The sequence below is a fragment of the Moschus berezovskii genome, chromosome 15 (assembly GCF_049115385.1).
Source record: "Moschus berezovskii isolate FMDL1 chromosome 15, NW_MosBer_1.0, whole genome shotgun sequence".
Taxonomy (NCBI): Eukaryota; Metazoa; Chordata; class Mammalia; order Artiodactyla; family Moschidae; genus Moschus; species Moschus berezovskii.
The window spans coordinates 1,878,798-1,902,685 of NC_142474.1; positions in this window are offsets into that span (position 1 = coordinate 1,878,798).

A 23,888-nucleotide genomic window follows, 5' to 3' on the forward strand; every position below is an offset into this window, starting at 1 on the left:
CTCAAACAGGGGCTCTGTATCAACCCAGAGGGCGGGGTGGGGTGGGAGGTGGGGGGTGTTCAAGAGGGAGGGGACATGTGTACCTGTGACCGAGTCATGCTGAGGTCTGACAGAAAACAGCAGAATTCTGTAAAGCAATGGTCGTGCTATTAGAAAATAAATAAATTTAAAGACATAATTTCTTTGGCCTGTTTTTTTAGTCACTATTGGAAAATTTTAAGTTGTATGGGTAATTTGTATTTGTGACTTGAATTGTGTTCCATTGGCCCATGGGCAGTAAATATTTCATCTCTGCTGGCTGAAAAGACAGAACCCTGGCACACAGCGTCCAACTGGCCAAGCTCAGGTCACGCACTTGGTCTCCTGGAAGCACCAAGGTGGACCTGGCTTCCAGGTTTACTCTCCCGGTAGGACTGCACACTCCTGGGAAAAGGAATGCCTGCAGGGAAACTGGAGGCGGGGGGTGTCAGAAAAAAGGAACCGATGCTGGGGGACAGACACACGAAACTCCCCACAGAAGTGGTTCGTGCCGGGTGCACACTAAGCAGCTAAAATGTCCCTGTTGGAGCCTACGGGGCTGACAACCCACACGGCCCCGTATGAAGTCTCTCCTCCTACCGTGACCTCCTTCATCCGGTCCCCGCTTCCATCCTGCACCCGGGGGAAGCCTGCACCCGGGGACACGGCTTCAAGTTACAAACAGCTCCATGTTGCTGCTTTCCTGAGTGACACGTGTGGCCCTCTTGGCCTCAGTGACTTTTTGGAGTGTGCTGACGGCTATCACGACTCATTTGTTTTGTTCATCAGCTCCGCTTTTCTTGAGCTAGTCACAAAGTCAGTTCTGAGACCTCTCCTTTATCTACCCTCCTGCTGCCAGTGATCTCATCCAGTCTCATAGCTTTAAATACTACATGTCATACGATATTTAGGTTTAAATGCCATATATATCAATAACTTCCAAATTTGCATGTGAGTCCAGCACTCTCTCTCAAATTTTAGACTCTGCCAAATACCCAGCTGCCTACTTGGCACCTCCACTCAAACAACTAAAGACATCTCAAACTCGACTTGTCCAAAGTGGAAATGAAACCACTCCCTCTTGCAGGCTTCCTCATCTCAGGAGATGGTGGCTTCGTCTTTCCATTGCTCAGGGCAAAACCTTGCAGCCATCCCTGACCTGTTTCTTTCATGGCACACACACAATCTGCAAGAACCCTGTTGGCTCTGAGTTCACACACACCTGAAGTCTGCCCACCTCTCACCATCTGCAGTGTCCACCTTTACCCAAGCACCCTCATTTCCCCAGGATTGTTGCCAGAGCTCCCTAGTTGGTCTTTCTGCTTCAGCCTTTACCTACTAACAATGTATTTTTTAGCTTCCAGAGGATTCCTTTTTTTTTTCTTTTCAAGTTTTTGTTGTTCAGTCACTCAGTCATGTCCAACTCTTTGTGACCTGATGGACGTTAGCATACCAGGCTTCCCTGTCCTTCACCATCTCCCGGAATTTGCTCAAACTCATGTCCATTGACTCAGTGATGCCATCCATCTCATCCTCTGCTGTCCCCTTCTCCTGCTGCCTTCAATCCTTCCCAGCAACAGGGTCTTTTTCAAGGAGTCAGTTCTTTGCATCAGGTGGTCAAATATTGGAGCTTCAGTTTCAGCATAATTCCTTCCAGTGATACTCAGGATTGATTTCCTTTAGGATGAACTGGTTTGATCTCCTTGCAGTCCAAGGGACTCTCAAGAGTCTTCTCCAGCACCACAGTTCAAAAGCATCAATTCTTTGGTGCTCAGCCTTCTTTATGGTCCAACTCTTACATCCACACATGACCACTGGAAAAGCCATAGCTTTGACTAGACAGACCTTTGTTGGCAAAGTAATGTCTCTGATTTTTAATATGCTATCTAGGTTGGTCATAGCTTTTCTTCCAAGGAGCACGTTTCTTTTAATTTCATGGCTTCAGTCACCATCTGCAGTGATTTTGATGTATTTCCCCATCTGTTTGCCATGAAGTGATTGGACTGGACGACATGATCTTCGTTTTCTGAATGTTGAGCTTTAAGCCAACTTTTTCACTCTCCTCTTTCACTTTCATCAAATGGCTCTTTAGTTCTTACTTTCTGCCATAAGGGTGGTGTCATCTGCATATCTGAGGTTATTGATATTTCTCCCAGCAATCTTGATTCCAGCTTGTGCTTCATGCAGGTTGGCATTTTACATGATGTGCTTTGCATATAAGTTAAATAAGAAGGGTGACAATATACAGCCTTGATGTACTCCTTTCCCAATTTTGAATTTCAGGTTTTATTAAGATATAATTGGCACGTAACAGTGCATTAGTTTCAGGAACACAACACGATGACTTGAGAGATGCACACACTGGAAAATGATGAGCACAAGTTTCGTTAACATCCATTCTCTCACACAGTTACCAAAGCCATGGCAACGGCCTTCTGTGTCCTCAGTGACCTGGGGCCACCTGCCCACTTGCTCTCTGCTCCCGTCTCCTCTTCTGCTTGCTCTCACCTCTACAACCATCCTGGCCTCCTTGTGTGCGTGCATGCTAAATCACTTCAGTCATGTCCAACTCTTTGCAACCCTATGGACTGTAGTCCGCTAGGCTCTTCTGTCCAAGGATTCTCAAGGCAAGAGTACTGGAGTGGGTTGTCATGCCCTCCACCACGGGATCTTCCTGACCCAGGAATTGAACCTGTGTCTCTCATGTCTCCTGTACTGGCGCGCAGAATCCTTATGACTAGTGCCACCCAGGAAGCCCCCTGGCCTCCATGTTCCACCTCAACCATGCCAGGCATGTGTCCATCTCCACGGCTTTGCATGGGTGCTTCCTTCTCCCTGGAACCGTCTTTATGCAGGTCTGTCAGTCTATTTGCATCCTCTTCAAGTCATTGCTCTAATACCTCCTTTTCCAGGAGGACCTCCCTAACTGCCACGTTCATTTCTTTACACTTTAGAGAAAGTCATTGACATGGAGCATTTTCACGAGAGCTGAAAGGAAGTGATAATGCTGCGTATTTATCAAAAATCTATTGTTGTTTAAAATTGTGAAATGGAGATCCACAAGATACATACTAAATAATAGGGATATTTCGAGGGGACCTCACTCCTCACCTAAGCTCTCTTCCAGTTACATTTAACCTGCTTTGCTTTGCTTTTTCCTGTCGCACTTCTCACTTTCAAATATATTATTCTACTTAACACGCTGATTTGCTTGTCTGCTTTATTGTTTCTGCCTGGCTTATCCTACTCCTGTGTAAATTCCATAAAGAAAGGTTTCCCGGTATTCTAAGTGTCTGGAGAAGTGCCTGACACACAGCAAGTGTTCGCCGATTGTTTGCTGGGTGCATGAGTGAACGAAGGACTCCGAAGGACCAAGAATCCGCCTTCAGGGGTTTGCAGCCTAAACATGCGTCTTCTTAGAACTGATCCTCTGATGAGCATTGCTGCTGGTGCTTAGTCACTAAGTCGCGACTGACTCTTTGGCAACCCCGTGGACTGTAGCCCGCCAGGCTCCTCTGTCCATGGGATTACCCAGGCAGGAATACTGGAGTGGGTTGCCATTTCTTTCTGCAGGGGATCTTCTCATCTCAGGGATCAAACTTGAACTCCTGCATTGGTAGGTGGATTCTTCACCCCTGAGCCACCAGGGAAGCTCCTTATGAACATTACCTTTGGCTAATCATGAATTCCTATTCTTATCTCAGGTGAAGTGTAACTTACCCACGATAAGAAAGAAAGTGTTCAAGGTCATTTGAAGGAGAGAATAAGAAATATATGTTTATTTTACTAACAGGAGATCTGGCTGTTCTCAACCCTTCTCTGTCTACAAGTGCCAAGTGAAGCACCTGCTCCTTGTAGAAAGTGGGTAATACCCTAGAGCATTATCCTGACTGCACGGCTCCATCTCTAGCATGGAGAAAAGGCGTTTTGCATTTTATAATGCTGAATACTCACCCATTTCATGACCTCACCATCTGTTTCTATCTGTGAAATATTTCAAACGACCAAATAACATTAAAATCACCTAAAAGAGTTTCTTTATTAGTGATAAACTTTTACAATTCAATTTAAAAAGTTTATAGCCCTGAACACTGCGAGGACTGCCATTTTCCAAAGCACCAGCCTGCTCTTCATCACTGGGTTCTGGCAGCAGTCTGACCTTTTCTAACATCTTCACTGAAAGGAGAAGACGTGAAAAACAGATAATAAATGACCAAGGCTTTATGGACATTATAATCTGTAACAGTTAAAACAGGCTATGGTTATTAGACCATGGAAAATGATGCCTTATTACATAATTATCTGTTCCCCCATAGGCTGGTTTCTCTTACCGACAAAACATCTTTTATGAGTTTTAAAACTTGCAAAGCCAATAAAACTCTGCAGGAACAAGCTGGATTGCATTCTGCTCAACACATCACCACCATCATCAGAACTGTCAGCCCAGTTCAAAGGCTAGACCCCACGGGGGCTGCAGAAGGGCACCCCTGGGTGCCGCAGTTCCTGGAGTACTTCCGGGGGCAGGGCTCCCTCTCAAGGGAGAAACACCTAGGATGCCAAATAGGTCCATCTCCTACAGAGAGGGGGAAAGGGAAGCCAAGGCTCGGGATCTGCCCAAGGCATGCCTTCTGATTCGAAATCAAGAACCATAGCTAACGTGGGAAATAGAGGGTCTTTCACCTGCTCCTCCCAAGTCAGAGCAAATCTCACTGGTATCAACACCAACCCTCACCACTGACAAGCTTAGGCTCTTCTTATACTTCTGGGAACAAGCAGCTCCACTATGTTTCCTCTAAATATTTCCTGCTCTAAACATTCTCTCTAATCTTCATACATCCTCTCTAATCCTTACAGCACCTAAGATAGGACTCGGACAAAAGAACTATTTTGGAAAGTTTATTAAAAAGCAGAGACATATCTTTCCTGACAAAGGTCCATCTAGTCAAGGCTACGGTTTTTCCAGTAGTCATATATGGATGTGAGAGTTGGACTATAAAGAAAGCTGAGTGGTGAAGAATTGATGCTTCTAAACTGTAGTGTTGGAGAAGACTCTTGAGAGTCCCTTGGACTGCAAGGAGATCCAACCAGTCCATCCTAAAGGAAATTAACCACATATATGCGTTGGAAGGACTGATGCTGAAGCTGAAACTCCAATACTTTGGCCACCTGATGTGAGGAACTAACTCACTGGAAAAGACCCTGATGCTGGGAAAGATAGAAGGTGGCAGGAGAAGGGGACGACAGAGGATGAGATGATTGGGTGGCCTCACCGACTCTATGGACATGAGTTTGAGCAAATTCCGAGAGATAGTGAAAGACAGGGAAGCCTGGCATGCTGCAGACCATGGGGTAACAAAGAGTTGGACATGACTGAGTGACCGAACAACAACAATTTAATTACTACACCTCATAATAGCTATTGATACTAGGTAAGGGAAATGCTTCATTCTTTTTTTGATCTTCTGCAATTGTTTGGAATCTTTTTTTTTTTTCATTTTTCCAAATGAGTTCTATGATACATGCTTTAGGTTCACTGAAAAATCCTGTTCAGTGTAATTCCAACTAAAATGCCAATTAATAGATTCATCTAGGGGAGTCAGTACCCTTACAACGTTAAGTTTTCTTATCCACAAACATGGCCTCCCAGCACTGAATTCAGCTGAATATAGCTATAAAATAGATCACTATATCTGACAACTAAATTCTGTTACCGCAAATTATAACACATAGTACAGTAAGCCCCCAACATACAAACCTTCTAGTTGCAAACATGTGTTCACACGCCCAAGGTAAGTGAGTTCCCATGTCTGGCGTTCGCGGTCGTGGGCGTGCGTGCTCCACAAGTGGCTGTGCTTTGGTGTGTGTCCCTCTATAGCCCTGTGTAGACTGTACTAGGGCAGTATGCAGCAGTCCAGGACGTGCAGAAGCAAGCAGAAAAGCCGCAACGATGTAGCTGGTACTACTGTACTTTCCAAGGCACTGGACTGTAAGATTAAAAATGTTTTCTGATTTTGCGTTTGTCTTTCATGCATCATTTGTGTGACAAGTGTTATAAACCTATGATAGTACAGTACTACATAGCCCATTGTGTTAGTTGGGTACCTAGGCTGACTTTGTGGGACTTAATGAACAAACTGGAGTTACGGACGCATTCTCAGACTGGAACTCACTCATATGCAGGGGACTTACTGTATTCAGAAAGGTGTCCTGTACAATGCATTAATAAAGTCAACACGGGAATCGTCAAAGGAAGTTTTCTACAGGTAGATTTTGCTACAGTGATAAGTTCCAGAATGGGATGAGGGCTCCGAGTTGCAATAACTTAACTCCGCCTTAAACAAAAGGCTACCAGACAAGACGTCCAGACTTCAGCAGTAAAGACACGTATAAATGTAAGTAAGTAGAGTGTTTGTCAACTGCTACTTTAAAATACAACAAACCTGTGGCTACAGGATGATGATTTTATCATATTTATTTGAAAATGAGTCTACATTCTACAACGGGTAAGATTCAGTGTGGTGATGCAAAGTCATTCTTATTATTTTTCTGAGAGGATAAATGTAAATTCATTTGTTAATCTTATTTAACAAGTAAGAGAACACACTTTTTTAAAAAATCAGTCTGTTTATTTATTGGAGCACTGAATGTTTTGAATCAGTGGTGAGGAGAAATTTACATACGGCATCTCCAGAAAAAGTTTATTGGAGCAAACAATCTCTGAAATAGATCTCCAATTCCAGAATCTCATCAGAATTGAGATTTATACCTGTAGTTCAATAAGCAATGGCACGTTTATGTTGCTTATTTATCAGTCTTGTTCATCGAAAAAAATAAAATATGAAATTTAATATTGGGCTGATCTAAACGTTCTTAATAAACAAATCTAAAGTCATAATATCACCAAATATAAAAATGGAAGAAGAAGCAATGTCTGATTAAATTTACAGATATACATGTACTTGTATTTTAAAATCGTTACATAATATCATAAAAATCAGTAACACAAACACTCTGGTTTGAAAAGTAACTTTCCTTGTGCTTTTCTGAATTTCACAAAAATGATGCTAGACATGGTATTCGGAGAAGGCAATGGCAAGCCACTCCAGGATATTTGCCTAGAAAATCCCATGGATGGAGGAGCCTGGTAGGCTGCAGTCCATGGGGTCACTAAGGGTCGGACACGACTGAGCGACTTCACTTTCACTTTTTACTTTCCTGCATTGGAGAAGGACATGGCAACCCACTCCAGTGTTCTTGCCTGGAGAATCCCAGGGATGGGGGAGCCTGGTGGGCTGCTGTCTATGGGGTCACACAGAGTCGGACACGACCGAAGCGACTTAGCAGCAGCAGCAGACATAATATTACAAATGACGACTGGCAAATTATAGACCAAAGATGCATAAACATACAGAGAGACGAGAATGAGAGGCGAGAGAGAACGACCGACAAGGTTTGGGAAACACCTGCTGAACACTGACTGGAGCGGTGGATCTCTACCTTTAAAAAACGCTGGCCTTTCCTGGTGGCTCAGTGGTAAAGAACCCTCTTGTCAAAACAGAAGACATGGGTTTAATCCCTGGTCAGGGAAGATCCCACATGCCACGGAGCTACTAAGCCTGTGGGCCACAAGTACCGAAGCCTAAGCTCCAGAGTCCACGTTCCGTGACCAGACAAAACCACTGCCATGAGAAGCCCTCACACCCCAACTCGGGAGCAACCCCCGCCCCCCGCAACTAGAGGAAAACCTGGGCAGAGACGAAGACCCTGCACAGCCAAAGTGAATAAATATATTTAAAAATAGATGCTAAAGCTTAATGATTATTGAAGCTATTTATAAAAAATAAATTAAAATGCTGATGGTCATAGAAATGGAATAAAAGCAGGTCCTGCTGAGACCTCTAGTAGAAAAGGGGATCAAGTGCAAATACCAGTGAACATGGGACATGAGACCCAGTGTTTATAGAAACACTTCTGTGAGCATAGAAGCTTCCCCAGATCACAGAACGGCCATGTGCTGTCCTGGACCTGGCCTCTGCCGTATCTTCAAGAACAGAGACTTCTGCTGATTTCTGCGTTGTACATTGTTGCGTTTACATGTTTGGAATACTTTAAGGAGAAGGGGACGACAGAGAATGAGATGGCTGGATGGCATCACCGACTCGATGGACATGAGTTTGAGTGAACTCCAGGAGTTGGTGATGGACAGGGAGGCCTGGCGTGCTGTGATTCATGGGGTCGCAAAGAGTCTGTCACGACTAAACGATTGAACTGAACTGAACTGAACTGAACTGAATCTTTTGTCTCCTTCCGTCCTCCTCCTAAATTATGCAAGATGGTTCTGAAAGGCCGGGGTTCTTAAAGAGTTTTTCTCCATCCAATCCCTACACCCTGGAGGAAGTTATCTCATCAGCCCCATCCCAGGAAAGGATTTATGAGGGACTTCACCCCATGAAGCCAGCGCTGGTATTTGAAATCCTGGCATTAATAAACACTTTATTCCACTCTTTCCAGATCACTCCTTCATACACACCTGTCTCCTCAATTACACTGCCAGCTCCTTTCAACGTGGCAATTACGGGTTCGTTGTTTATCTCCTCCCTCAGCATGGCCCCGTGTAATTGTAGGGACCCAAGGGGCATTCCTTAAATCAATCCCTTTTATGAATGAGCATATTTTGCTGCCGATAGTCAACCTACAATTAGAAATGAGATATGCCTAAATTTTCCAAACTTGTTTCCACTATAAGATCTTCACTCTGGTTACCTGTGCTCAGAGGAACTGTCTCTCCAGGCAATCCAGCGGGTCTTTCCATCGCACATGAGGTCTCTACTCCAAAGCCATCTCCTTAAAGAGGTCCTCCCTCACCCCCGAACCTCGTATCCAGAGGCACCCCGCCGAGGCTGGCCCCAGGTCCACTCTATCCCTTTTGAGCTCTTTTCCTTTCCCTCCCACTGACTCATCACTGCCTGAACTGCTGTGGTTTAGTTACTTGCACACGTGTTTAATTCTCCTCCCCCGCCTCCGTCAATCTGCTTCCCTGGTGGCTCAGTGGTAAAGAATCCACCTGCAATGCAGGAGACACGGGCTCAATCCCTGGGTTGGGAAGATCCCCTGGAGAAGGAAATGGTAACCCACTCCAGTATTCTTGCCTGGGAAAGCCATGGACAGAGGAGCCTGGTGGGCTACAGTCCATAGGGTTGCAAAAGAATCAGAATTAGCAACTAAAACAACAAACAAAACCACTGCAAGGAAAGCTCTAGAAGAGCAGGGATCTCCCCTGCTCACTCACCTGGGGCCCGGCACTGAACAATGGCTTCAGGAGGCTGGGCGCTCACATCAGTGCAGGCGTCACTTGGCTAGCCTCTCTCAGCAGGTTGTGAGTCTGAGAACAATACCATGTGCTGCCTCCCTTCTCTGTCAGCCGCAAACCTGGGGGCTTTACACGCTTTCACGCACATTTTCAACCTCCACAGCAACCCCATGACATAAAAATTGTTGGTCACATGTCATAGATGAGGAAAGAGACCAACAGGAACCAGACGGCTCGTTAGAAACAACGTCGGAATTAGGAGCCCGACCTCACTGGCCCTGTATCTGCCTTCTTCACACTAACAATTCTGCTTTTCCTGCAAAGCTCCCTCACTCCCCCAAGAGCGATTCCTTAGGAGAAATACCAAAATAATTGTGAACAAATTCCTGGCAGTCCAGGGTTTAAGAATCCACCTTTCGATGCAGAGGACACAGGTTCAGTGCCTGGTCAGGGAACTAAGATCCCAGATGCCGCAGGGCAATGAAGACCCAATGGATCCAAATAAAATAATCTTTTTTTTTTTTTTTAAGAATTGCTAAGCTGGATGTCATTAAAATTAAAAACTTATACTCTGTGAAAGACAATGTCAAAAGAACAAGAAGACAAGTCACAGTCTTGGGGAAAATATTTGCAAAAGACACACCTGATAAATAACTGTTAATCCAAAATATACAAAGAACTCTTAAAACTCAACATTAAGGTCTTCCCTGGTGGCTCAGTGGTAAAGAATCTGCCTGCCAATGCAGGAGACACGGTTGGATCTCTGGTCTAGGAAGGTCCCACATGCAGTGGAGCAACTAACTCCGTGTGCCACCACTCCTGAGCCTGTGCGCCCTAGAGCCCTTGCTCTGCAACAAAGAAGCCCCCGCGGCGAGGAGCCTGAGCCCGTTACAGGGAGCGGCCCCCACTCAGCACAACTAGAGAAGAGCCTGCTTGTGCTGAAGCCAAAATAACTGAGTGAATGCATAAACAAGCATTTTTCATAAAGTAACTAAAACTGAAGAAAAACAAAACAAAAACCTCAGCAAGCGCCCCTCGCAGCACCCTGCTCCGCGTTGCCCCTTTAGCACCGCATCTGTGTGGCAAAACCTAGCAGCGGGCTCCTACGTAGCCTTCCCACGGTCGTCAGGGCATCGGGCGCCTTCGGATTCCGTCTGCTCTCCATCACACGAGGAAGCAGGAGACTTGGATCTGCGCTCCTTCTCCCGAATCGGGAGGTAAAGCCCCCGACAGGCCGCCCCCGGCGCGCTCAGGCCGAGGACTCCGGCTGCGGCAGGGTTTCCCGCTGCCCGCGGCCCCTCGCGCGCTGGAGCCCGTGGAGTGCCACCCTCCGCCCGCTTCTGGCGCTTTCTGCCCCGGCCTTGGGCAGCGGCTCTGCCGCCTCTGCTGTCGTCTAGAGGCCCTGGGCGCCCACAGCCCCACTCCAAACTCCACCGCTGTTTCCAGCAACTGTACCTGGGTGGCCCTCGGGGACCTGAAAACACGCATGCACACCCAGCTCCCTCCTGGCCTCGGTAAACAACAGGTTCTGCAGAGATGTCTGTGGGATAGAATCCTCACCCCAAATGCCCACCCCCGCTGATGTCTCCACTCATTCATCCAACATCCTGGGTTGGCCAAAAAGTTTGTTGGCATTTTTTCCGTACAATTTCATGGAAAAATCTGAATGAGCTTTTTGGTCAACCCAATACGTGTGTCAAATTTCTATGTACCACTGTAGCGGTTGAACAGGGTTCCCCCCACTTAAAGGTGTGCCCTGAAAATCTGTAAATGGGACCCTATTGGGGAAAGGGTCTTGGTGGATGTAATTAAAGATCTCAAGATGAGATCGTCCTGGACCAGGGTGAGTGCCAGGCCCAGCGACAGCTGTCCTTACAAGAGGCAGACAAGAAAATGATGCACAGGTGTACAGGGAGGAAGGTCACAAGAAGACAGAGGCAGGGGCTAGACTGATAAGGCCACAAGCCATGAGTGTCTGCCAAGAGCCACCAGAAGCTGGAAGGCCCCAGGGAAGATGCTCTGGAGTCTTAGGACAGACCACGGCCCTGTGGGGATCTTAACGTCAGACTTCTGGCCTCCAGAACTGTGAGGGAATAAGTTTCTACTGTTTTCAACCCCCCGTTGGCAGTAATGACAACCCTATGAAGCAAACACAGTCATGCTCTCTCAGGATGACGGCAATAATAAATTAGATAAGCAGATACATATGTTATATAATGTCTGGCTGTATGAAGAAGGGTTGTGAGGAGGGTTGTCAAAATTCAGGGCCCCAGTTAAATGGCTTTATGTCAGATAAATAACACATAATTCTATAGTCAGCATGCATGCAAAGTCGCTCAGTCATGTCCAACACTTTGCAACCCTTTGGACTGTACCCACCAGGCTCCTCAGTCCATGGGATTCTCCATGGCAAAAAAACTGGAGTGGGTTGCCACGCCCTCCTCCAGGGGATTTTCCCGACCCAGGGATCAGACCCAGGGATCAAACCCATGTCTCCTGCATTGCAGGCAGATTCTTTACCCACTGAGCCATCGGGGAATGCCCCAAATATGATGGGACATACTTTGACTAAAAAATGATTTTTTTCTTTATCTGAAATGGAAAGTTTGCTAGGCATCCTGTATTTCCATCTGCTAAACTTATCAAACCTATTTATAAAGATATGACAGGGGCCAGGTTCTGGGCAGGCCTGAGTGGGTGGTTACGGAAAGCTCTCTGATGAGGGATATTTGAGCAGAGAACTGGATGAAATTAAAGGGTGAGTCATGCAGCCATCAGGGCAACGGTGCTTCTGGCCCAGGAAACAGGAAGGGCAAAAGTAGAAGGTGGAATATGACAGCAAGGTAGCAAAGCTCATTCTCTCCTGGAATCCAAAATGTTCCTAAATGAAAAACACGAAACCTGTGTGAAAGTATTCAGCAAGCTATTGATCTCAGCTTTTAATGAGCTGGACTTAGATTATTTAGATGTCAAGCAGGTCTGGTATCCAAGTTTTATGAGCCTCTTAAATAACCATAGGCAATCCAGCAAGTAATAAAATAAACCAAGGCAGCCCAGAGTTGCCATAGAAGGAAACATCGACATATAATTAAAGCAGAGCCCAATATTTATGTGTCTTTCTCTGCAACAGATTCATTAACAATAGCTTAAGCTATTTCACTGACTTTCAAATTGCTGGTGCTCCTGGAATCCATTCAGAAAGGGAGGGTTTATTTAATTGTTGAAGTTTTTCTTTCTTCCAAATTACAAAAATGCACACGCATCCAGACACTTGCATGAAAATGTTCACAGCAGCACTTATTCATGGGAGCCAAGAAGTGGAAACTTCAAATGTAAAGTTGCTTCATTTAGTCAATAAAAACACAAGATGTTGGGTTACATTCACATTTCAGATAAACCATGACACATTTTTTTCTAGCGTAAGTATAGCCCACATTATTTGGAACAAATTGAATTGGGCAGTCTGTATTTAATCTGGCAACCCTACCAAACGTCTATTAATTAGTAATGGACAAACAAAATGCGCTAGGATTCAGACAACGGAAAGCTCTTTGGCCACAGAGAGGAATGAAGAACTGCTATCTGGCTCATCAATTGTGGATAAACCTCAAAAACATGCTAAGGACAGAAGCCAGACACAAAAGACCACATATTGTATGATTTCATCCATAAGAAGTATCCAGAAAAGGCAAGTCTGTTGAGACGAAAGTCGATGGGTGGTTGCTTGGGGCTAAGGGCAAGGCGTGAGGAGTGACTGTGGTTGAACCCCAGGCTTCTGCTGAGTGACGGAACGGCTTAGAAACGCGTTATAAAGACAGAGGCACAGTTTGGGAAAGTCACTAAGTATTTTTTCATTGTACACTTCGATGGTTGAGGTTTAGGGTAAATTATATCTCAGGAATTTTGGCTGCAACAAATCAAAAAGCAGAGACATATGTAAAAACATCAAATGGATCCACCTGTCTCCTTCCTCTTTGAGGTAACCAATGCTATTACACAGTTTGGTGTCTTTCTTTCCACACATTTTTTTCAGCTTCTACAAATAATAGCAAATATTTTTGCACGTCTTATACATCTGTTGTTGCTGTTCAGTTGCTAAGTTGTGTCCGACTCTCCGCAGTCCCATGGACTGTGGCACGCCAGGTTTCCCTGTCCTTCACTATCTCCCGGAATTCGCTCAAATTCAAGTCCTTTGAGCCAGTGATGCTATCTAACCGTTTCATCCTCTGCTGCCCTCCTCTCCTTTTGCCTTCAATCTTTCCTAGCATATTACTCTGCAATTTACACTCATGTTTTACTATATCATGGACACACCTTCCGGTGAAACTGCAGAGATGTATTAAGACATAATTCTTTTAAATACTTGCCAAATCCATATAAAGCTATCTTAGCTTATTCTTTTCATTTACTGATGAAGATTCAGAGTTCTCCTCTCTTCCCTTATCCTCCTTCCTTCCTTCCCCCTTTTGCCCTTTCAAGCTCTGCTTCCATAAATATCTGTGAACACATATCAAAGAGTCACTTAAAATTAGCACAAGGTAAGAATGTCAAGATGCCAAGGCATCATTAAAGGTCAAACATTTCACCTCATGTTGGAACTGTGCTCTTAGATTAATCTAGACTTCGTATCAAATGATGAAAAGGTTAGATCATGCATCCACGACCACCAGCGTTTGTTCTTTATTTTAAACACACAAATATGCATTTGTGGCCTGGGTATTAGACAGGCATATTTCTCAAACACAGCAGGCAGTACTGAGACGAGATTCAAGCTCTAAAATGCAATGTCAGTGGGCTGTGGGACTCTAGTTCTTTTTATCAAGAGCTAGATACAAAGATAAGTAGCAAATATAAGTACAGACCTGTTTATCATGTCTCTGTAAGCACCTGGGGAAAGCTAATGAATTATGAATAATGACAGAATTTATTATCAACAAGGCAACTGATGAGCATCATTATATCATTTAAATACATACATGGTACATACCACTGTGCATCCATTTTCCCAATAATGGAACTGAGTCCTGCGGTGTCTTGTTCAATATCACATAAACAATGGACTCAGGTTTGGACCATAGCCTCCAAATATCAAGTTCTTAGTACTATTTGCTGGGGCTTTCCAGGTGGCCCAGTGGTAAAGGATTCACCTGCCAGGGCAGAAGTCCCAAGAGATGCGAGTTCGATTCCTGGGTCTGGAAGATCCCCTGGAGTAGGAAACAGCCCCCCACTCCAGTGTTCTTGCCTGGAGAATCTCATGGACAGAGGAACCTGATGGGCTACAGTCCACGGGGTTGCAAGACTTGGACAAGACTGAGCCCACAGCTCACGCTGTGTTGTTCACTACTGCTCATGGAAGAAATGTTTTGGCTAAATAGTTCTCATAATCGGCTCTGTCCATGGACATAATGGGAATCTTCGGACACCAAGTTACAATAGAACGTCATTCCTATCACCATGGAAAGGAGCCAGTGAGGACGATGGGTACACAAGCAAAGAGTCACAGCCAGCGCGGCAAGGAGAAGGGTGTCACAGGGCACTCAGCGCGCCCTACCCCACAGAAGGCTCTCGAGGTGACTCTTGAGCTTTCTTTTTTTTAAACTTGGAGTATAACTGCTCTATAATGTTGTGTTAGCTTCTCCTGTACAACAGTGTGGATCAGCCGTAAGTACACAGATATCCCCTCCGTCTGGAGCCTTCCTCTGCGCTCTCAGCCCATCACAGCTCTGCAGGTCATCTCAGAGCACGGAGCTGAGCTCCCCGTGAATTCCTGCAGCTTCCCACGGTCTCTGCTGCACACACGGCGGCGGGTGTGTCATTGCTTCTCTCTCCGTTCGCCTCACCCTCTCCTTCCGCCACCCCACCACCCACACGTCCCTTCCCACATCTGCGTCTGTTCCTGCCCTGCAAAGAGGTTCATCAGTACCATGTCTCCAGATCCCATATACACGGTTAATACACAGGATTTGTTTGTCACTTTCCGACTTCCTTCACTCCGGACGAACTCGGTCTGTCATACGGAGTTAAGTTTCCAAAGAGCCTCGTTGGGAGGAAGGAGGGTGGCCCCCCAGAAAGAAGGAGCCTTGTGAGAAAGGCTCAGAAGTCAGAGACAAGTCGAAGAGCCAAAGGAAGAGCAGCCAGACGAGCTCCTGGACAGTATACCATAAGAAGAGATGGGAGATGAGTGACTCACGGGGATGCTTTGGCTGCAAGTAAGAGAAAACTCTAACTTCAATACATAAGGGGCAGACTCAGCAGGGAGCTTATTATTTCACTGAACAAGAAGTCTGCAGGGAGGGCAGCTACAGGGATGGTTACAGGGATGGTTTTGCGAGATCCAAAACTGTCTTCAGAGACTCCCTCTTACCATATTTCAGTATTGCCACCCGCAGGATATTGGTCCTCAGACTTTAGAGTTCCAGGTCTTGAGATGGCTGCACAGTTTATGGAATTTCTTCCTTTCACAGCTATATATGGAGGAAAATGAGAGAACTTCTCTAAACTGACAAGAATCATCCAAGTAGACTAACTCTTGTGTCTGTTGGCTAGAATGCAGTCACGTGTGTGCGTGTTCAGTCACGCTGTTGAGTCTGCCTCTTTGCGACCCCATGGACTGTAGCCAGCCAGGCTCTTCTGTCCATGGAATTTCTCAGGCGAGAATACTGAAGTGGGTTGCCCATCTCCCCTTCCAGGGGATCTTCCCAACTCAGGATCAAACCCATGTCTCCTGTGTCTTCTGTGTTGGCAAGTACATTCTTTACCCCTGAGCCACTTGGAAAGCCTGAACGGGGTTACATGCTACTTGGAGGCGTGGGGGTGATATGCTAAACCGAGTCACTCAGCAAAAGAAGTGAGATCATCCCATTACAACAGGTTTGGACCAATCAAGCTTCACTCCCCAGCTTCCCCTAATGGGCTTGGATATTTGGTGGAGGGAGAAACGGGTGCTATTACCAAGGAAGAAGGTGGGGAGCAGCTTGGCCACAATGAACTTAGGGATACAACCAAGGGCTAAAAATACAGCAACTGCACTTGATCGTACAGCTCAATTTTCCCAAACATCAGTCCCATGAACACGGTCTTCACAGCTTTTTGCTCTATTCATCCGTTCTGTTCCGTTCAGTCGCTCAGTCGTGTCGGACTCTTTGCGACCCCGTGGACTGTAGTCTACCAGGCTTCTCCGTCCATGGGATTCTCCAGGCGAGAATACTGGAGTGGGTTACCGTTTCCTTCTCCAGGGGATCTTCCCGACCAGGGACCGAACCCGGGTCTTCCGCACTGGGGGCAGACGCGTTAACCTCCGAGCCACCAGGGAAGCCCATGCTCTATTCATACACTCCCATGTTTCGTATTTATCTCTGTTGCAACTTTTGTCATATTTCTAAACTGCCTGTAACATTGTGCATTTGATATCTCTTTTTAAATTATCACCTTTCATGCATAGTAGTATGAAAATTTACCATCATTTCCAAAGGAAAGATAATATATAACCTGCCATAAATCTAAGGCAAACATATATACTTTTATTTATACTATAAATAATCTATAATAATTAAATATTGATTTGGGCTTTCTTGGTGGCTCAGAGAGTAAAGAATCCACCTGCAATGCAGGAGACCCAGGTTTGATCCCTGGGTCAGGTAGATCCCCTAGAGGAGAACGACTACCCACTCCAGTATTCTTGCCTGGAGAACTCCATGGACAGAGGAGCCTGGTGGGCTACAGTCCATGGGGTCGCAAAGAGTCTGACATGACTGAGCAACCAATGCACACATATACAAATATTAATTTTTATTTATATAAGAATGTTCATTATCCATCAATTATATTAATATATTAAGATAAATACCACATTGAGTGGTATCACCTACTCGATGGACATGAGTATGAGCAAACTCCAGGAGTTGGTGATGGACAGGGAAGCCTGGCATGCTGCAGTCCATGGGGTCGCGGAGAGTTGGATACGACTAAGCGACTGAACTGACTGAAGATAAATACATAATACAATGCCTATAATGTAAACACACTTTAACACATGATATGATGCAAAGTGTGACATATATTATACATACGTAAATTGTGGTAATCTAACAGTTCAGTTCAGTTCAGTCACTCAGCCGTGTCTGACTCTCTGCGACCCCATGAATCACAGCACGCCAGGCCTCCCTGTCCATCACCAACTCCCGGAGTTCACTCAAACTCATGTCCACTGAGTCAGTGATACCATCCAGCCATCTCATTCTCTGTCGTCCCCTTCTCCTCCCGCCCCCAACCTTTCCCAGCATCAGAGTCTTTTCCAGTGAGTCAACTCGTCGCATGAGGTGGCCAAAGTATTGGAGTTTCAGCTTTAGCATCAGTTCTTCCAATGAATACAGTAAAGCCTATAAATGTACATAGCAAATCTATTACAGCTTTGAGGGCTTTATTTCTTCTGTGCAAATGCCTCTAAAACAATGGTTTCTGCTTTATCCCCAGGGCACAAAAAATATTAATCATTGGCAGAGAGGCCAAGGCATAAAATATGCATCATCTTCATTCCCTTTTTATATTGGATTTTAATTTCAATCAAGGAAGTAAAAAGGATTCTTTGGTTGTTGATGTGGTCCTTTCAGACAAAAGGAAAATGTAGTGACTGGTTTACTTCCACAGCAGCTTCAGCCCTATATTTATCTACCAGCACAACGTGGAGAATTAATGTAATATCTCTAGTCTTGAGCTTTCTGAAGATTCTGACCCCTACAGCCACAATCATCTTGCAACAGACTTTGACCTCTGTATTTTCTGATACCTCAAGCTCAGTGGGTTCAAAACCAAATGAATAGTTATCCTTGCAAAAATAGCCCTTCATTTCCTGCTAATGCGACTTCTCATTCAATAACAACAATCACGACACCACTAGACTGTTTTTAACAATAACATGTAATTACCTATTCTGTGCAAGATTCTGTAATAAATCTTTGACGGTCATTGTCTCCATCAACCATAAGAGACTCACTGAGAAACGTACCATAGAACACTACAGAAAAAGCCTACAGAGGGAGGGGACATACGCACACCTATGGCTGATTCACGTTGATATATGGCAGAAACTAACAAGATTTTGTAAAGCAATTATCCTCCAAGTAAAAACAGAAAAGAAACCCTCATTCTACCAAGACCACATACACTAAGGAGTGAAATATCTGACTCAAAACTGGAATCTATTGTAATTTGTCTTTTTTTTTATCTTTCATTTCTCTGTTTGGGGAATATTTCTACCTGATGATTCAGAGCTTTCTTTTTATTATAATAGAAACTGAAATGCTGGATACTTTCTTTCCTAGATGCTATTGTAACTAAGACATCACAGAACGCATCTTCTAAGCTCTTACTTAGACACATCCACTCCAGACTTTGAATCAAATTAGGAGGTATAAGGAAGGTGTTAGCAACAGAAGGAAGGCAAGTAAGCTAAAGAGTCTTAATAACGTCCACTCTCTGGGGCCAGCAGACAGTGGTTCTAGAAGCAGCAACTCTGGAGAGTCCCTGGGACTGCAAGAAGATCAGTCAACTGTAAAAGATCAGTCATTCCTACAAGAAACCAACCCTGAATATCCATTGGAAGGACTGAAGCTGAAGCTCCACTACTTTTGCCACCTGATGTGAAGAGTCGACTCATTGGAAAAGACCCTGACACTGGCAAGAGGAGAAGGAGAAGACAAGGATGAGATGGTTGGCTGACATCACTGACTCGACATGAGTCTGAGCAAGCTCCAGGAGTCAGTGAAGGACTAGGCAGTCTGGCGTGCTGCAGCCCACAGGGTCACAAAGAGCTGGACAGGGCTTAGCGACTGAACAGCAACAGCCACCCAGGCTACAGTGGTGACACTGGTGGTATAAACCATGGATCCCTGCCCAGGGGCTTGCCAGGTGGCTCCATGATAAAAAAAAAACCTGCCTGCCAATGCAGGAGACACAGGATATGTGGGTTTGATGCCCAGATCGGGAAAATCCCCCAGAGAAGGAAACGGCAACCCACTGCAGTATTCTTGCCTGGAAAGTTTCACGGACAAAGGAGCCTGCGGGCTACAGTCCTTAAGGTCAAAAAGAGTTGGACAATTTTTGAGCGACTGAGCACACACACATCTCTACCCAAACAGCTATATCTCCAAAGGACTAGTTTGGGGTGTTGTTTGTGGCTACATAATCTCCAAGCTTGTCTTTTGCCCCTTCCAGGGAAACTGTGAGCTACCCAGAGTCTTCTAGTAAATCCTTCCCTGCTAAAACAAATAAGTGAAGATTTCTGTTGCTTGCAACTAAAAACCCTCAGTGATAAAAGCTTTCAATGCTTGTTTCAGATCATTTGAGGGTCCTCTATTAATCACTCCCTAACTTCTAACATCTGTTTAAAATGTATTTTTGTGGGAATTCCCTGGTGGTCCAGTGAAGGGACTCAGCGCCATCACTGCCAGGGAACTAAGATTCCTCAAGCTGAGCAGCATGGCCAAATGAAAAAGTAAAATAAAATGTGTTCTTGGAGAACAAGAAACAGAAACGGTAATATTGTCTGCGATGACTATTCTTTCCCTCTCAAGCTCTTTAACTCTGTTTGAACGATGAAATCGAAACTTACAACACTGCGAGGGTTTTCAGTGCGCGTGAATTCTACACAGAGAGCAACCAGAACACGCAATGGGCAGCACAGGGGCCCACACGGCTTCTACACTTCAGGGAAGTGGTGAGAACTGATTCTGAGCATATCGCTAAATGTTACGCACACACATACAACACATATGTCTGCGTGCCGCTAAGTCGCTTCGGTAGTGTCCTACGCTACGGGACCCCACTGACCACAGCGCGCCAGGCTCCGCCGTCCCTGGGATTCTCCAGGCAAGAACACTGGAGTGGGTTGCCGTGCCCTCCTCCAGGGGATCTTCCCCACCCAGGGATTGAACTCCTGTCTCTTGCATCTCCTGCATTGGCAGGTGGGTTCTTTACCACAAGTGCCACCCAAAAGGCATATATATATATATATAAATTCATAGATTAACCACTACAAATTTATACAACAATTTTGTCTAGACTTGGGCTTTGCTGATTACGTTTTATTTTTAATCTGATAATTTATTTTATATATATGTATATATACACACACATCTTTTGATATAGGCCTATCTGTATGGGCACTAAAGACTTTGTTGTGTGTGTTACAAGGGGAAACAATTTTATGCTCCTTATCATTCAAATATTTCCTTTCTCAGCAGCTGGTTGAAAGAATTAAGCCATCTGCTATTTTGGGAAAAAAGAATGAAAATCTTTGAAAATAGTTTTCAATAGTTGGTGATGAATTCATCCTTATTACTGTACATTTCCTTGCCTTTCTTACTAATATTTCTGATAACGTACGGAAGTATTCATTGAATCATGATCCACAATCATCACTTCTAAAGTATGACTCAAATCAAAAGAAGTGCAAAATTGTTGAGTAATCTCCATCTCCTGGGCCTACATTCTAAATTTGGGTTAATTGAACAGTATGAGGTATGGTTTGTGTCAGAGGAGAAAACACAAAATTTTAAAAATTGATGGCATCACGGATAGCCTAAAATAACTAAATCAGGAAGTTTGTATATGAAACTATTTCCGGACTCATAAGTAACGATTGCATACGAGAAGACTTTAGGGTAGAACAAATCTAACCGCTAGAGTTAGACTGCATGAGTTCACCCAGGAAAAACATTATTCCTTTAATTTGACACTTGAAAAATTATCTGATATACAGTTTGGCAATATATTCCCAAAGCTGTAAAAATGAACAAAGCCTTTCAATTTTATTTTGCCCAGCAGGTCTAAACAAATGGGCAATTTTCTTATTATGTGTCTAGAACTCTTTGATGGATAGTGGCAGGGAACAAGACGGACAAGGTCCCTGCCTACTTAGTTCTTATGAGAATCTAACACCTAAGACTTTATTCGAAGGAAAATATATGAATATTTAAATCAAATATTTAGCCATGAGAAGATGCATGAGCACAATATATTTAATAATGAAAATCTGGGGGAAACCTAGTAGTTCAAAACCATAATAGGAGACTAATAAATAAAATAGTGTACACCCATGAAAGATATGAAATAAAAAAATAACACTACATAAGAATATTAAATAACATATAAACATGATTCAAATACTTCAATTAAAATAAATAAGCTAAGATGTCCATCTGCAGACAAATGGATAAGAAAGTTTTGGTACATATACACAATGGAGTATTACTCAGCCATTAAAAAGAATGCATTTGAATCAGTTCTAATGAGGTGGATGAAACTGGAGCCTATTATACAGAGTGAAGTAAGCCAGAAAGAAAAACACCAATACAGTATACTAATGCATATATATGGAATTTAGAAAGATGCAAATGATAACCCTGTATACGAGACAGCAAAAGAGACACAGATGTATAGAACAGTCTTTGGGACTCTGTGGGAGAGGGTGAGGGTGGGATGGTTTGGGAGAATGGCATTGAAACATGTATGTTGTCATATGTGAAACGAATCACCAGTTCAGGGTTGATGCATGTTACAGGATGCTCGGAGCTGGCGTGCGGGGATGAACCAGAGGGAGGATAAAGGGAGGAGGGAGGTGGGAGGGGGGTTCAGGAGGGGGAACTTATGTACACCCGGGGCGAATTCATGTCAATGTATGGCAAAACCAACCAATATAATATTGTAAAATAATTTGCCTCCAATAAAAATTAATTAATTAATTTAAAAAAATAAAAATAAAAAATAAAATAAATAAGCTACAAAACAGTGTGTGCGTATGTGTACGCACACGCTAAGTCACATCCGACTCTTGGACCCCATGGACTGCGGCCCGCCAGGCTCCTCTGTCCATGGCATTTCCCAGGCAAGAATACTGGAGTCAGTTGCCATTTCCTCCTCCAGGAGATCTTCCCAACCCAAGGATCAAATCAGCATCTCCTGCTGCTCCTGCATTGGCAGGCAGATTCTTTACCACTCTGCCACCCGGGAAGCCATATACAATATAATCTCATTCTCATTTTTAAAGCCTATATGTATGGATAATTTCCTGTAGCTGCCATAATGTGCGCATGTTCAGCTGCCTTAGTCTCATCTGACTCTTTGCAACCCCATGGACTGTAGCCCGCCAGGCCCCGCTATACGTGGGATTCTCCAGGCAAGAACACTGGATGGGTTGCCATGCCCTCCTCCAGGGGACCTTCCTGACCAGGGACTGAACCGGGGTCTCCCGCTTCACAGGCAGATTCTTTACCACTGAGCCCCCAGGGAAGCCCGACTGCCGTAATAAATTACTGCAAACTGGGTGGCTTTAAAACTACAGAAGCGCATTGGCTCGAATTTCTGGAAGCCAGGATTACGAAGCCAGGCATCCGCGGGTCTGGTTTCTCCGGGAAGCCCTGGGGAGAATCTGTTGCTTCTGTCCTGGCTGCCGTTGGTTGCCTTGGCAACCGCTGTTGGCCCTCAGTCTGTAGATGCCCCATCCGGCCTCTGCCTCTGCGTTCACACAGTATCCTCTCTGCGCGCCTTCTCCTAATCTTCTAAGGACTTCATTCATGGAACTTGGGGCTGATCTTCACCAAGAATGGCCTCATCTTAAGAAATGAAGTCCTCTGCAAAGCCTGTGTCCAAGTAAGATCACGTCTGAGGTTCCAGTGGCCATGAATATGGTGGAGGACACTATTCCACACATCACCGATGAATGGATGATAGAAAAAACAAGCGGACAGGCACACCCTAAAATGTTCGGTCTGACTGCTCTGTGAAGGTGGAATATAAGTAATTTTTATTTTTTCTTCTGCTTTTCTACATTTCCCAGTTTCTAAATAAGTGACACATTCATGTGCAACAAAGACAATAGCATTTTAGAAATAATTCTCAGGATAATATTGCAGGATGGAAGGCCTGAGTTCACTGGAGAAACAGAATCAACAGGAGATCCATCTTACCTCTCTATCCTAAGGAATTTTGTACATAATATGTACATTGTAAGGAAGTGACTCACACAGTTACGAAGGCTGAGAAGCCCACAAGCTGGAGGCCCCTGGCAGCTGATGGTATGGTTCCAGTTCAAGTCCTAAGGCCTTATTTGCAACCATGGAAGCTGACGGTGTGCTCTGCAGTCTGAGTCCAAAGGCAAGAGAAGGCTGGTGCACCAGCTCTAGAGAGTCAGACAGTGAGAGAGGATTCTCTTTTGCTTTTTTGTGCCATCCAGGCCTCCAACAGATTGACGGGGTCCACTCATATTACCGAGGGCCATCTGCTTTACTCAGTACATCAATTCAAATGTTAATCTCCAGCCAAAACACCCTCACAGACACACCAGAATAGTGTTTGACCAAATATCTGGGCACTCCGTGGCCCAGTTAACATGACCCTTAAAATTCACCATCACAGAACATCACGAGCCATTTAAAATAACTACTGGTTTATTTGTGAGGGAAATTTTGAATCACCGCTATGAAAAGAAAACGAAAGTCACATACTAAGAGAAGCTTTTTTTAAAAATTGAAATGAAATAGTTAATGAAAATAAATTTCTGTTG